This window comes from Heloderma suspectum, chromosome 1 (assembly GCF_057233095.1).
Source record: "Heloderma suspectum isolate Gila_16-S chromosome 1, 16-S_ref, whole genome shotgun sequence".
NCBI classification, from domain to species: domain Eukaryota; kingdom Metazoa; phylum Chordata; class Lepidosauria; order Squamata; family Helodermatidae; genus Heloderma; species Heloderma suspectum.
In genome coordinates, this window is record NC_139458.1 from 370,265,902 (window position 1) to 370,282,637 (window position 16,736).

Consider the following 16,736-nt stretch of genomic DNA (forward strand, 5'->3'; position numbering starts at 1 on the left):
TGCTGTGCAGGGCCACCCAAGACGGACAGGTCATGGCAGAGAGTTCTGACAAAATGTGGTCCACTGGAGAAGGAAATGGCAACCCACTCCAGTATTCTTGCCAAGAAAACCCCATGGAACGTATCACAAGGCTAAAAGATATGACGCCGGAAGACGAGCCCCTCAGGTCGGAAGGTGTCCAATATGCTACTGGGGAAGAGCAGAGGGTATTTCCAAGTAGTGCCAGAAAGAGTGAAGCGGCTGGGCCAAACCCGAAAGGACACTCAGCTGTGGATGTGTCTGGTGGTGAAAAGAAAATCCGATGCTGTAAAGAACAATATTGTTTAGGAACCTGGAATGTCAGATCAATGAATCAAGGTAAGCTGGAGGTGGTCAAACATGAGATGGCAAGATTGAACATCGACATCTTGGGAATCAGCGAACTAAAATGGACAGGCATGGGCGAATTTAATCCAGGTGACCATCATATCTACTATTGTGGGCAAGAATCCCTTAGAAGAAATGGAGTAGCACTCATAGTCAACAAAAGCGTGGGAAAAGCAGTACTGGGGTACAATCTCAAAAATGATAGAATGATCTCAGTACGAATCCAAGGCAAACCATTCAACATCACAGTAATTCAAGTCTATGCCCCAACCACTGAGGCCGAAGAAGCTGAGGTTGATCAGTTCCATGAAGACCTACAACACCTTCTAGAACTAACACCAAAAAAAGATGTCCTCTTCATCATAGGGGATTGGAATGCTAAAGTAGGAAGTCAAGAAATCACCGGGATAACAGGCAGGCATGGCCTTGGTGTACAAAATGAAGCAGGACAAAAGCTAATAGAGTTTTGCCAAGAGAACATGCTGATCATAGCAAACACTCTTTTCCAACAGCACAAGAGGCGACTCTACACATGGACATCACCAGATGGTCAATATCGAAATCAGATTGATTATGTCCTTTGCAGCCAAAGATGGAGAAGCTCCATACAATCAGTAAAAACAAGACCTGGAGCTGACTGTGGCTCAGATCATGAGCTGCTTCTTGCAAAATTTCGGCTTAAATTGAAGAACGTCGGGAAAACCACTAAACCGTTCAGGTATGACCTAAATCATATCCCTGATGAATATACAGTGGAGGTGAGGAATAGATTTCAGGGATTAGACCTGATAGACAGAGTGCCTGAGGAACTATGGACGGAGGTCCGTAACATTGTTCAGGAGGCAGCAACGAAATCCATCCCAAAGAAAAACAAATGCAAGAAAGCAAAGTGGCTGTCTGATGAGGCTTGACAAGTAGCTGAGGAAAGAAGGGAAGCGAAAAGCAAGGGAGAAAGGGGAAGATATACCCAACTGAATGCAGAGTTCCAGAGAATAGCAAGGAGAGACAAGAAGGCCTTCTTAAATGAACAATGCAAAGAAATCGAGGAAAACAACAGAATGGGAAAGACTAGAGATCTCTTCAAGAAAATTGGAGATCTCAAGGGAACGTTTTGTGCAAAGATGGGCATGATAAAGGACAAAGAAGGCAGGGACCTAACAGAAGCAGATGAGATTAAGAAGAGGTGGCAAGAATACACAGAAGAACTATACAGGAAAGATCTGAATGTCCCTGATAGCCATGATACAGGTCACTGAACTTGAGCCGGACATCCTAGAGAGTGAAGTCAAGTGGGCCTTAGGAAGCATTAGTAACAACAAAGCTAGCGGAGATGACAGTATTCCAGCCGAGCTATTTAAAATCCTAAAAGATGATGCTGTTAAAGTGCTGCATTCAATATGCCAACAAATCTGGAACACTCAACAGTGGCCACAAGACTGGAAAAGGTCAGTTTACATTCCAATTCCAAAGAAGGGCAATGCCAAAGAGTGTTCAAACTACCACACAATTGTGCTCATTTCACATGCCAGCAAGGTGATGCTCAAAATCCTACAAGCTAGGCTTCAGCAGTATGCGAACCGAGAACTACCGGAAGTACAAGCTGGGTTTAGAAGAGGCAGAGGAACTAGAGATCAAATCGCCAACATTCGCTGAATCATGGAGAAAGCAAGAGAATTCCAGAAAAACGTCTATTTCTGCTTCATTGACTACGCTAAAGCCTTTGATTGTGTGGATCACAACAAACTGTGGCAAATTCTGAAAGTGATGGGAGTACCAGACCACCTTACCTGTCTCCTGAGAAACCTGTACGAGGGTCAAGAAGCAACAGTAAGAACCAGACATGGAACAACTGAGTGGTTCAAAATTGGGAAAGGAGTACGCCAAGGCTGCATATTGTCACCCTGCTTATTTAACTTATATGCAGAGTACATCATGAGAAATGCAGGGTTGGATGAATCACAGGTCGGAATTAAGATTGCTGGGAGAATTATCAACAACCTCCGATATGCCGACAATACCACCCTAATGGCAGAAAGCGAAGAGGATCTAAAGAGCCTCTTGTTGAGGGTGAAAGAGGAGAGTGCAAAAGCTGGTTTGAAACTCAACATTAAAAAAACGAAGATCATGGCATCTGGCCCCATCACTTCCTGGCATATAGAAGGGGAAGAAATGGAAGCAGTGACAGATTTTACTTTCTTGGGCTCCAAGATCACCGCAGACGGTGACTGTAGCCATGAAATTAAAAGACGCTTGCTCCTTGGGAGGAAAGCTATGGCCAACCTAGACAGCATAGTAAGAAGCAGAGACATCACCTTGCCGACAAAGGTCCGTCTAATCAAAGCTATGGTTTTCCCAGTAGTAATGTATGGCTGTGAGAGCTGGACTATAAGGAAGGCTGAGCGCCGAAGAATTGATGGTTTCGAACTGTGGTGCTGGAGAAGACTCTTACGAGTCCCCTGGACTGCAAGGAGGTCCAATCAGTCCATCCTAAAGGAAATCAACCCTGAGTGCTCATTGGAAGGACAGATAATGAAGCTGAAGCTCCAATATTTTGGCCACCTAATGCGAAGAGAAAACTCCCTGGAAAAGACCCTGATGCTGGGAAAGACTGAAGGCAAAAGGAGAAGGGGACGGCAGAGGATGAGATGGCTAGATAGCATCACGGATGCAATGAATATGAACTTGAGCACGCTCCGGGAGAGAGCGCAGGACAGGAAGGCCTGGCGTGCTATGGTCCATGGGGTCACGAAGAGTCGGACACGACTGAACGACTGAACAACAACAACAACAAGTCCCTTCACCACCTTAGAAACATTTCCAGGCCAGGGTCACTGCAAAGATGGGATGGTTCAGGGAAAATTGTGACTGAAAAAAATCAAAGGAATTGGCATGCTGACGTTTTATTTCGGGCTTTCATAACTATTAGTCATTGGTAGACCAATCTCCCATGTGTTCAGTCATTTAAAATTCACTTTTTCTACTTGTCATCACAGCATCCTCTCACAATGAGTGCTGTAGGCTGATTACATATGACTTCACTTTGTTAATTTTAAGCCTGCTGCCTACCAACATCTTTGGATGAGCTCAGTTTTTGTATTAGTAGAATATTTATTTTTAGTTTTTAAAAACTATTTTCCCCAAGAAAATGTATCCTTCACCTGTGACTGATTTTATGAGCATGAGACATAGTGCCTAACGTAATGCATTTAACCTTTGCCATCATTTTTCCCTATATGTAAAATCTAAGTAATAAGTTTGCCACATACATTTTTGTAGAGTGCTATAGAGGAGTGCAAAGTATTTTTAATGTGTTTGGCAGAGCTTGAATTTTCACCTCTTGCAATCTTTTTAGATCTTGTGATACATGAAACCACTAAAAGCACAAGATTTTGGAATAATGACAATTACAGTGCTGAATTTCTAAAAGTAGGGTTCTACATGATTGGATGCAATAGAAAGTTTGGGAATGGAAAGGGAACCCTGTCTGATAAAAAAAAAAAAGGTTCAGAAAGAAATGCTTTAAATTAATAGTCTTATAAAGGTTTTTAAATTAATTTTTAATTTTTAAATTAACAGCATTATAAAATCCTTGTTTCCTGGTATCATGAGGAATATATAGTAGGTCTGTACAAATGTCTCTGGCAAGGCATGAATCTGGGGGAAAAGTCCCATCTCTGAATCTGAGGTCCAAAGCAGTCCAAGGTGAAACTTAGGACCTGCCTCAGAGCCTGGAGAGTTCCCCACCACCACCACCTAATCGATTTTTGAACCTCCCCCAAGCTCTGAAAACTTTCTATATATGGAAAATACCAGGCCAGGGAAGGGGAGGATAGACACAGGCAGACAGACATCCATTCTTCCCCACTATCCAGCGTTCCAGTCTGTGAAATGTCGGAAGGTCTATGTCTGTGAACACACCAATAGGCATTCTGATAGGAAAAGAGAAATAAAAAGTGAGCTGAAGAGCTCCAGGGTTGAAAACAACATTTGAGGGAGTCAGCCTCTTTCCAAACCAATCCATTAGTAAAAGCCATGGTCCTCTAGAAGAACACCCATAAATTTACTAACTGAAGTCAAATCAATACCAATGTTGTGTTGCTATTTTTATTGTGCCCTCAAAGCCAAGGCAGAACTAATCTAGCTGAATGAAATCACAGTTAGAAATACTAACATCATAGGGATGGCATGTGTGGAGTTTGTATTAACTGGCTTAGGGGATTTATCACAAAACTTTAGTCCAGACCTGTGGTAAACATATTCCAATCTGTGCTGCTCAGTTTAATGGAGTGTATAGAGCAGTGGTGAAGTGGAATTTATTAGTTATGAAGCAAAACTAGAACGGAGGTGTTGCATCTCGCCCTAGGGAACTGGGAGTACTGAGTGCAGCAGGATATGTGTCTCATTGAGGTGCCCGCCACAAGTTACACAAGCAGCCTGAGCACTTCTCAGTTCCTGTGAACAGTTCCTGTGCAGCTGGCATAAACAACTCAACCATTTGGAAGGGAGGTGACTGATCATGTGAGTCTTTTCTATAGAATCAGCAACCTTCTACCTGATTCTGGGCAAAAGACATGCAGTCAACTCCAGGGCTGGGTCATTTAAATGGCCCAGCTGAGTAGGAGCTGTTCATGGGTAAGTATTCCCCATACAGCTTGGATAACATAGTCCCCTTCCTCTCACCTAGCAGATGAGCAATGTTGTGGTAGGGATGACAGAGAATTTCTCCAGGAATCTTGGGGAGGCCGAATGCCAGCGCATTCGGCCCCCCGAAATTGGTGGAGAAACGGTCTGCCCCCCCGCCCCCAGGATGGGACTTACCTTGGTCGAATGTCCCTGGCGGCGGCGGCGGTTCGGCGGCAGTTTGGTGGCGGCGGCCGGTCTTCCGACCAGCTGCCACTGCCGCCGTTTCCAAGTAAAAAAACAAAAACAACAAGCAAACATGATAGGCTACGTAAAGATTTACGTAGCCTATCACGGCTAGATTTTTAAAAAACACCGTGATAGGCTACGTAAATGTTTACGTAGCTTATCACGGCTGACTGTGGGGAAAAAAAAAAAAAGCACGTACACAAATAGCGTTGCCCTTATTTTCGCCATAGTCTACGTAAATGTTTACGTAGACTACACGTGCCAAAATAAGGCCAGAATTTCAGGGGGAGGGACGGAGCGCCTCCCCCCCACCGTGAAGCAAGCTTCGGGATCAGGTAAGTGACTTTCGTCCATCCCTAGTTGTCAGGCAGTCACAATGGAAGCCCCTGCTTTTCTTTCTGCAGCCCTATTTGGAGGCCAAAATAGTGGGGGGCATTTGAACTATTCTCTAATTTTGATAGCAGGGAGGCAAGAAGCTCACCCGGCACTCCTCTCAGCTTCTCGGTCTGGCAGCCCCCATTTTTATTTTTGAATAATAACCCCCAAACAATGTTATGTCATGACGTAGCAGTATTCTGAGGAAAAAATATGGACGCACACACCCCATGCCAAGCACTGCCAACCAAAAGGAGGCTTCAGGGGCACCAATGTGTGTTGTCATCCACCCCTAAAAGGTGAAAGCGGGGTGGCTTTACCCCTCTATCATCATCAAACGTCCCTCCCTCATTTGGCTGAAAGCTCTCTTTTGAGAAGTTTCAGCTCACCAGCACTATAACTGATGGTACGTACTGCTAACCAACTGTCAATGAAATATCTTTGGCTAACTCACAGTTATGGTAAAATTGTTAATAACCCACTCAAGGTTTCTGTGTGGGCACCACTTTACCATGGACATAACTTGTAGATCTAGCTGCACCCTGCCCCCAATATTAATTTTGTAAAAATAATTGTTTAAATGCTCACAGGAACTAAAAAAAAGAAAAGAGAACAAGGGAGAGAGAGAGAGAGAGAACACACCAGAAGTAAACAAGTTATGTATCAGTTGGTAAATCCTTCCTAGCCAGTAGTCATGTTTTATCTGCTGTGCTGTCAAAAATGCTAGATAGGAAAGTAGATGATAGAGGGACAAGGGAAATGGAGGAGAAGGTATGAAAGAAGGCACAGTGCAAGTCTGAATATCATAAATATGAAAAGAAAAGAAGGCCTGTGGAGAAGGAATGTGGGAGACAGATGAGTAGAAGGGCGGGTAGAAAAGTACTAGGGCCAGCAGTGGGCCAAGGAAAGAATGGGCTGAACTTCACAGAATGTTCTCGGGGGGGGGGGTGTCTCACAGGGGACAAGGGTAAAAAAGGACTAGATGTGTTGTTTTGCATTCTAGGTAGCATGGTATCCTAGACTGCCATCTAGGGATGCAAGAGCATCCAACTGCTTGCCCCCAAACAGGTGTTTCAGGAGAATGCTTGTCAAGCATTCCATTTGGAAGTTCGAAAAAGGACTGAAAGTGCTCACAAAGCACCCAGCTCTACCACCTCTCTGTCCCCTGCCCCAAAACCAAGAACTTGCCTATGGTGAAGTGGGAGGTGCCTGAGTCAGTACAGAGCACTCCCAGGGCACCAGCGGGGTGTCTTTTACCACCCTGGCCTGGGCTTTTCCTCCAGCAGCAATTATGCACATAGTATCAGTTTCCCACTGGGGTTTCTTGGACTGGTAGGCAACCAGTGGTGAAAGATGCCTGGAAGCACTCACTACTGCCTCTACCATGCCACATCTCCTCCCTTGCTTTAAAGGTAAGTTCTTGAGTTTGAGAACAGGGGAAGGGGAAGAGAGGCGGAGGCAACTCACAAAATCAATGTAAGCACAGCCCTGCTTAAAACAGGCTTTAAGGAGGCCTGTGCTCATTTCTGTGAGTACCCCTGATTGAATGCTGTGACACCCAAAACGGCATCTTCACAAGTCTTGGTACTGCAGCAAGCATTGCATCCTGTCATAAATGCATATTTGGTTGTATGGGACCACAAGTAAGTTTCATGGTCAGAAGAGATTCCAACTTACAAACTAATATAAAAACCAGAGTTGCCTGTAATCTTTAGAACCAGAACACTGGAGTCTTAAAATAGTCTTTTTCAAAGATTGCTTAGTTTTATATCTTTCAGTCACTGCTCCAGTTCTGTCACAAGCTGACATAAGAACAGTTTTTAAAACTAGCATTAACATATAATTAGAACTAAAAGATTAATGGAATGGTATTTTTAAAATGATGAATACCACAATCCATACAGTTGATGTCACAGCTGGTGCTCCCAGTAGCAAAGCGTTTGTGGCATTCATCTACCGATACCTCAGATGTGTTTGCATATATGTAAATGGTATAAATGTAAAAGCAGCTGCCAGAAGATTGGGAGTTGGAAAGTTGTAGGTGACCATTTAAACACCTTGAAAAAAGAGGAAATGTATTACCAAAAAGAGGACAAAAGAGGATACAGATTTGCATAAAATTTGCATATGCTAATTTAAGAACATAAGACGAGCCATGCTGGATCAGACCAAGGGTCCATCTAGTCCAGCATTCTGTTCACACAGCAGCCAACCAGCTGTCGACTAGAAACCCACAAGCAGGGCATGAGTGCAACAACATCCTCCCACCCACGTCCCTCAATTCATCTAATTTAAAATAATTTCCATAATTTGAATATTTATTTATTTATTAGATTTATATGCCACCCAATTGGCAAATGCCCTCGGGGTGGTTTACATCATAAAACGACAACAAAGTAACAGAGATACAATATTAAACGTAAAGAAATATTAAAAATAGGAGGAGGTAGAAGTAAAAGTAATAATCAAGCACACATATTAAAGATGAAATGCCTGCTTAAAGTTGAGATGTCAACCCAGCATCTAAATGTATACAATGAGGACGCAAGGAGGATCTCCCTAAGAAGGGGGGCCACTACAGAGAAGGTTCTTTCCCTGGTAGCTACCTGCTGTGCCATTGTGGGTGCTTGCACCCAGAGAAGAGCCTCCAAAGAGGAGATTTCTTATTAACTTATTTATTTGTTTGTTTGTTTGTTTCTATACCGCCCAATAGCTGAAGCTCTCTGGGCAGTTCACAAAAATTAAAACCAAATGGCACACAATAAAACAATTTAAAATATACAGAACATTAAAACCACAATATAACAATACAACCACAATAAAACCTAGCAGCAGTGCAGGAATTTAAAATACAGATTTAAAACAGCAAAGCTAAAAGTCTAGAAAGATAAAATGCTAAAATGCCTGGGAAAATAAAAAGGTCTTCACCTGGCGCCGAAAGGAATACAATGTAGGTGCCAGGCGAACCTCACTAGGGAGCTCATTCCACTGCTGGGGTGCCACAGCAGAAAAAGCCCTCCTCCTAGTAGCCAACTCCTCACTTCCTTTGGCAGGGGCTCACAGAGAAGGGCTGCTGAGGATGATCTTAAGGTCTGGGCAGGGACATATGGGAAGAGGCGATCCTTCAGATAACCTGGCCCCAAGCCATGAAGGGCTTTAAATGTTAATACCGGCACTTTGAACCAGGCCCGGAAATGGACTGGCAGCCGGTGCAGCTGAAAAGGTACTGGCGTAATATGAGCTCACTGGCCAGTCCCTGTTAACAATCTTGCTGCCCTATTTTGGACCAGCTGAAGTTTCCGGACCATTTTCAAAGGCAGCCCCACGTATAACGCATTGCAGTAATCCAGACGAGAAGTTATCAGAGCATGGATAACTGTAGCTAGGCTATCTCTGTCCAGATAAGGGTGTAGTTGGTAAACCAGCCTAAGCTGATAAAAAGTGCTCCGTGCCACTGAGTTCACCTGTGCCTCAAGTGACAGTTCTGGATCCAAGAGCACCCCCAAACTACGAACCTGATCCTTTAGGGGGAGTGCAACCCCCTCCAGAAGAGGTTGAATATCACCTAGCCGGGCAGACGAACCACCCACTAACAGTACCTCTGTCTTGTCTGGATTGAGTTTCAGTTTATTGGCCCTCATCCAGTCCATTACTGTGCCCAGGCAGTGATTCAGAACAGTCACTGCTCACCTGGTTTTGATGTAAAAGAGAGGTAGAGCTGGGTGTCATCTGCATATTGATGGCACCTCAGCCCACACCTCCGGATAACCTCCCCCAGCGGTTTCATGTAGATGTTAAACAGCATGGGGGATAAAATAGAGCCCTGTGGAACCCCATGGCACAATTGCCATGGCACAGAGCAATAATCCCCCCCAACCTTCTGGAATCGGCCATCCAAGTAAGGAGGAACCACTGCAGTGCAGTGCCTCCAAGTCCCAACCCAGACAACCTATCCAGAAGGATACCATGGTCGATGGTATCGAAAGCCACTGAGAGGTCCAGGAGAATCAACAGGGCCACACTCCCCCTGTCCCTCTCCCAACAGAGGTCATCCCACAGGGCGACCAAGGCAGTTTCCGTTCCAAAACCAGGCCTGAAGCCCGATTGAAATGGATCTAGATAATCTGTTTCATTCAAGAGTGCCTGGAGCTGTCCTGCAACCACCTGCTCAAGCACCTTGCCCAGGAAGCAAGCAACTGGGCAGGAATCTATGAGAAAAAGCATTCCTTCAGGTAGTCTGGGACTAAGCCGTTAGGGCTTTAAAGGTCAGCACCAACACTTTGAATAGTACCCAGAAACTGACTGGCAACCAGTGCAGTTGACGCAGCACTGGAGTAATACATTCAAAACATCCAGTCGCAGTAAGCAGGCTCACTGCTCTACTAACTGAAGTTTCTGGACCACCTTCAGAGGTAGACCCATGTATATTGCATAGCTATAATCCAGGCGAGAGGTTACCAGTGCATGGTTAACTGTAGCAAGGCTATCTCTGTCCAGGTAGGGTCATAGGTGGTATATCAGACAAAGCTAATAAAAGGCACTTTGCGCCACCGAACCCACTTGGGCCTCAAGTGACATGGCTGGATCCACTAGTATTCCCCACTATGGTGGGATGTACTGTATGTACTGTATGGGGTCAATAGAGGGTTTTTTCTTTCTTCTTTTACCCCTCCCCCACTCCCCCAGCGGGGAATTTCAGGGAGGGGAAAGATTTACTCTGCCTCCTGGAGCACCATGGCCCCAATCAGAATCGGGATTGCACACGCTTATACAAAAGTAAAGAAAAATATTACGCATAACTCTACTATGCATGATTACATGAACATTTAGTTTGGCCCTCAGTTATAATTGCTATAGATTTTGGAATCCACTTAGAATGAGTGCTTTAGATGAGTCATCTTAAGCTAATGTTCTGGAAGCACCTTTTCCCATAGTTTCTGTTGACTGCATTTGTCACACACTGTGATCTAGACTGAACAGCCTGCAAAGTACGGGTGAATGAATGCCACTACATAGAGTGGTGGATTTGTACTGGGGAGGCCTGCATTCAAAACCTAGCTCAACCTTGAAGCTTGCAGGATAATCATGAACCAGTGACTGTCTTTCAGCCTAACCTACCTTACAGGGTTGCTGTGAAGGTAAAATGGAATAACCCCATCTATGCCACAATTAACTCCTTGGAGCTGGGTCTGTGTGTTTCAAAAAATAAACATGGACATAATGCTAGGTCCTCTATAACAACAACCATTTTCTAAAAGGATTTTCTAAAAGGATGCTATATTAGAGAGGTAATAACCTGTTAGAGAGATAACTTTTTATTTAATATATCATAACCCTTTTCAGTAGCCCCGCCCCATGATTACCAATGTGCAAAGGGGAAAGTGGGGAGAAGCCTGGTGGCCTTGCCCCTTCCACAGATCCCCATCGCTGTTCCTGCAGCTCCCCATACATTGAGAGTTGAATGCTGCAGCAGGGAGAATTTTCTACTCAAGTAGGCTCCCTACACAATTTAAAACCCTGCAGAAGTTCAGCCCCCAACATTTGGGCTGTGGCAATGCCAGTGTGCAAAAGGGAATGAGCCAACGGGCGCATCCCCCCTCTTCCCGCAGCAATTCTCGTCATGTGAAGGGGGGATGATTGAAGAGGGCTGTAGTGTAATGCAGATGGTGTCTACACAGAGATAGATAAAAGACAGAGGGGAAGCATTTCCAATAACATTGTATGTCCTTTGGAAACCTCTCGTATACTGACACCAGAATTGCCTTTGGTTTTAGAATTTCTAACCCTCTTCACTTGAGGAAAAATCTCATAAAGCCTGACTGTAGTCTACTTCAAAGGCTCAGAAACAAACTCCAGATTATGAATTGTTGAAATTCAGCCATCATTTTCTTTGAAACTGTTTTCTGAGATGGCTCTACAACAGTTTATTGTGGAGACAGAAAAGGACGGCACATCCTATTGGAATTATTGGCACAACATAGAACCACAATAACTGTGCAGGCAGTCAAGTTAATCCTAGTTTTCAGAAGAAAACTGAACACTCCGGCTCTTGTATAAAATCTCATGGGGAAACTAATGGCCATTAGTGCTAAGGAACTTGGCTTTGGTTCACACCAGTACAGGCCCATTTCTGCAGTAATTCTTGGTGCACTGAAAGAAATTTTGGTACAGTATTATCTACAAAAAAATATCATAACCTGCAGCGATCAGAGTGCTTTTGAGACTTCAAGGCTGGCTTAGTTTAGCAATTCTCACTCTAGGAAAGAGGGTAATCCATGAAATATATCCAGGTACTGCTGCTGGAGGGGAGAACAATACAGAGAAGCAGCCATCAGGAGACAATAGGAAAGATTCTGGCTTGAACTACTTCTCTCTTAAAGTAATTTTTAAAAACTTCTTCATTCTAAAGCTTCCCAACAGAAAAGAGGAGCAGCATCACTTTAGCTTAAATAAAATAAGTGAAAGGTATATGAATAATAAGAGCTATTTGTGGTTCTAACACATTAACAACATACCACTGAATTGCAGTAGTGTGAAGATGAGATCTCTCAGTTCTGTGCCCTGTAAAGCAGCAAGCTGCAAAGCAGTATGCACCCCTGACATTAAAAAAAAAGACCTTTGCTGCTTAATTGCTAGGTGCTTCTGCAAAGGATTTGAGAATACATTTGTGCATCACCAAAAGAAGCATGTGCCATTTTCATACAAATTGCCCCCTCCAAAAAATGGGGGGAGGGGAAGCAAATCACTCCTCCTGCAGATATTCGAGGACTCCACTTCTACATGAACCACTTCACCTATCCTTCTGAAACATTGCATGTTACTTAGTTAGGGATATCTCTAGGATGTCAGTCATTTTCAGAACATTTGGTCACAATGAACATAGAGGGATAAGCATATCCTATTTGGGATATCATCAAAATCAAGGCTGCTCTTGCATGAAAACTCCTTTTCATCCCTGTGCCTGTTCATCTGAAACTTGGCAGGCTTGATTCCCTCAGAAGGGGCAACTATCCCAGCAAATGTCATTCAATTCTGCCTAGAAATAAAGAAGTTATCAGTAGTTCCCTTTAAAATAAATCAAAATATAAAGGCACATAGCACAAAAACACCTGCATCTATTGTCCTGACATTTGGTAGGCATAATCCTCTCCTAAGGGGCTATTATGTCTGCAAATGTCAGCCAATTCTGATGAAGAAAAAAAAGTTATAGCTGTTTTTTAATTTCCCATAATAGTCAACAGGAAGACTCATGTTTCTGAATCTCAGCTTGGGTTCGGTACCCAAATTCAAGCAGACAGCCTCTGAATCTGGCCAAGTAAAATTGGACCATTTTCCAAAGTGCTGAATTGGAGTCCGAGTCGAATCTGGCAGTTGGTGCAGATCTCTAACAAGTAGTTGTCAGGTAACCACTTTTCTGCATCTGACAAAGTAGTCTCCAGCTCAAAAGAGCTGGTGGCACCATCCATGGTGAGTCTTTAAGTTGCTCTAAGACAATTCATTCCTTTGGTGCTATTTCTTGTGCTGGGTCAAATATGCCCTCCCCATTTTGTGGGGGCTGTGAAAGTGGGGTCATTTTTGGAGTCTTTGAAGGGGGGACAAATTCTAATATTTTTTTAAGGTGGGGTGTTAGGTCTAGCCCCAGTACCACTAACTCCAGTGCCTCTGTGGGGTTTATGGGTTCAGAGCCAGACTCTGATACATGTTTAGAACAGGAGAGCTGGGGACCCAATCCAACTGTGGGAAACTCAAAGCCTGGGATCTGCCTGGTCTCCCATCTGATTACAGGCCAGAGAAGAACAGACTCCCATTTCAGCCACAACTGAAAGATAAGGTTTTGAGTCAAACCTCTGATTTACAACCTGTGAAATCTTCTGTGGGAAACGAGCAGGGGAAGCACTCTGCAGGGGAGGCGCCTTTGAGAGGTGTCACCCAGGTTGAGATGCCATCTCTGGTATAGTGCCAGAGTGCCCACTGACAGGCCAGATTCCCTGCTCCCCTGTATCAAGCCAGTGTACAGGCTGGAGAGCCTTTGCTGGGAACAACATCACAAGCACTCTTGGAAGATACTGAGTATCTAGACCCACTGCAGTAGGGGTTTTGATCTGGTTACAGGACGGAATCAGCCTGAATCACCCTGATGGATGACCTTTATCGGGAGAGGGACGGTGGGGGGTGCAACCCTGTTAATTCTGCTCAACCTCTTATCGGCTTTTGATACCATCGACCATGGTATTCTCCTGGATCGACTCCGTGGGATGGGTATTGGAGGCACTGTGTTACAGTGGTTCCAGTCCTACCTACAGGGCTGATTTCAGAGAGTAACATTGGATGACTATTCCTTGGCCCCTTGGCAATTGATCTACGGGGTGCCGCAGGGTATCCTCTTGTCCCCAATGTTGTTTAACATCTATATGAAACTGCTGGGAGGAGACATCAGGGGATTTGGAGCCAAATGCCATCAGTATGCTGATGACACACAGTTCTACCTCCCCATGACATCTGGATCAGGAGAGGCTGTGCAAGGCCTGGATCAGTTCCTAGACTCAATAATGGGCTGAATGAGGGCCAATAAACTGAAGCTGTATCCTGGCAAGATGGAAACCCTGTGCATGAGTGGTTCCCACGTCTGGGAGATAGGCTCATTGCCTGTTCTGGAAGGGGTTGCACTTCCTCTGAAAGATCAGGTTCGTAGTCTGGGGGCATTTCTAGATCCATCATTGTTGCTGGAGGCCCAAGTGGCTGCGGCGGCTCAGAGTGCCTTTTACCAGCTTCAGCTAGTTCACCAGCTACAGCCTCTCCTGGACAGGAATAGCTTGGTCACAGTGGTACAGGCAATGGTAACCTTAAGCCTGGATTACTGCAATGCCCTCTATGTGGGGCTGCCCTTAAGGCTGATCTGGAAGCTGGAGCTAGTACAGAATGCAGCAACTCAACTGTTGTCAGGAGCTGCCCCTTTTCAGCATGTAACTCCTTTGCTGAGGGAACTGCACTGGCTTCCTATTTGATACCAGGCCAGTTTAAGGTTTTGGTACTAGTGTACAAAGCCCTAAACAACTTGGGACCAGGATATCTGAGAGAGCACCTTCTCCCTTACCAAACTGCCTGGTCATTGAGCTCATCAGAGGGCATATCTCTGGTGGTTCCACATGGATCCATGGCCGGATTGGAATCCACCAGGACAAGAACCTTCAGTGAGGTGGCCTCCTTCCTATGGAAGTGGCTCTACATTTGAGCCAGCAGTGGCTCTACATCTGAGGTAAATGGGGCAAAGACCCCCACTTATCTCCCACTCATGTGTGGCAGACAGATCAGGTATATTTGCTCCAATGCAGGGTGAGCAGCCACCAAGTGCCAGCCCCAGTGAGCACCAGCCACCATTCCCAGTGAGCACCAGCCACCATTCCTTGGAACTGTCTCTTGAGCAAAGTCTTAACTGCCTGAAACACTTTCTTGCCTGGACTTATCATAAATCTTGGACCCTTGCCTGTCTGAATCCCATACCATTTAATTCATGATCTGAACTATCTTGCTGGGCTATGATTGTGAACTTTGGACTCTTGTCTGTTTTCAATCTCATACCATGAGACGGTGCAGCGGCAGACAACCCTTTGATAGGAATGTCATCTTTCTTTGCCTGGAATGCTTTCTTGTTTAGACTTATCATGAACCTTGAACCCTTCTCTGCCTTGAATTCTATATTGTGAAATCCATTATCTGTGCTATCTTGTGGGACTTTGGATTCAAACTTGATACTGTGTGAAAACTGGCCTTAGAGCCGTTCCTTGACCAAAGCAATGTGCTGATAGTAAATGCCTTTAATATCTGATTTCTGAAGGTTTGTAACCATTAAGTTTTTACCATGGGTCTAAGAAGTTGTTCTGTGTAACCTGATCTACCACAGTAAAATACCTCACTGATATTTGTGTCTATGTGTAAGCTTGCCAGCACAAAGCAGAAAGGCAGGTCCTGACAGGGATGGTCTACCAAATTAAATGAGTAGCAAAGAGTTTCACAATTTTTTTTTTAACTAAAAATAGTTTTGTCACCACTTCAATTGCCAACGGACCTGCAATAAGCAGCAGTCCAGCAACATTTCTCATTGGTTACAGAATAGCCCAATGAGAATGACTCTATGACATGATGTAGCATCATTCCCACGGGCACTGTTAGCAAAATAAAAAAAGATGGCTGCCGCCATCCATGAAAGTGACAAAATTCACTGGCCAAGAACTAGTAATTTCCCAGGAAAACAATATTTATGCATCAAATGAGTCAAAGATACTTGTTTAGTTATTATCACAGAAATGAATTTAGATTACTATTATTTATTTTATTTAAAATATTTATATCATGACTCTTAAGCATTAATCAGTCAATCTTAAATCCTGAGTGCTCATTGGAAGGACAGATACTGAAGCTGAAGCTCCAATATTTTGGCCACCTAATGCGAAGAGAAAACTCTCTGGAAAAGACCCTGATGCTGGGAAAGACTGAAGGCAAAAGGAGAAGGGGACGGCAGAGGATGAGATGGCTAGATAGCATCAGTGATGCAATGAATATGGACTTGAGCACGCTCTGGGAGAGAGCGCAGGACAGGAAGGCCTGGCGTGCTATGGTCCATGGGGTCACGAAGAGTCGGACACGACTGAACGACTGAACAACAACTTAAGCATTCCGATTCATGACATGGCTAACAATATAAAATCCCTCACAATAAAACAATACACTGAGAGCAGTTCAAACAATGCAAACAAAACAGAAGCAAATAATGGCAGAGTAAAAACAGAAGCTGCCTTAAATTAGAAGCTGTGAGCAACAATATTTTAAAGCTCTTTCTCAAGGTCATCAGGGAGGGGCCCAGTATAATAGACTGAAGAAGGGCATTCTAGAATTGAGTGGTATGATTAGAACAAAGATGGGGAACTTGTGGCTCTCCAAATGTTGTTGGACTGCAACTCCCATCATCAGCTAAGCTGGCTAGGGCCGATGGAAGTTGGAGTGCAACAACATCTGGAGGGGCACATATTCCCTACCTCTGGTTTAGAGAATTCTATTTTTCTTCCAATTTACAAAAGTATAATATATTATATATATAATGGTTATTTTAATCCAATGTTTCTCTTCTG

The 16,736-nt window shown here is 44.3% G+C and overlaps 1 protein-coding gene across 3 annotated transcripts in view; it reads right to left on the reverse strand.

Moving 5' to 3' along the window:
- The window catches only part of RGS7 (regulator of G protein signaling 7), a 260,822-nt gene that overhangs the window by 55,116 nt on the left and 188,970 nt on the right, over window positions 1-16,736 (reverse strand). The gene's annotated exons all lie outside the window — the stretch shown is intronic.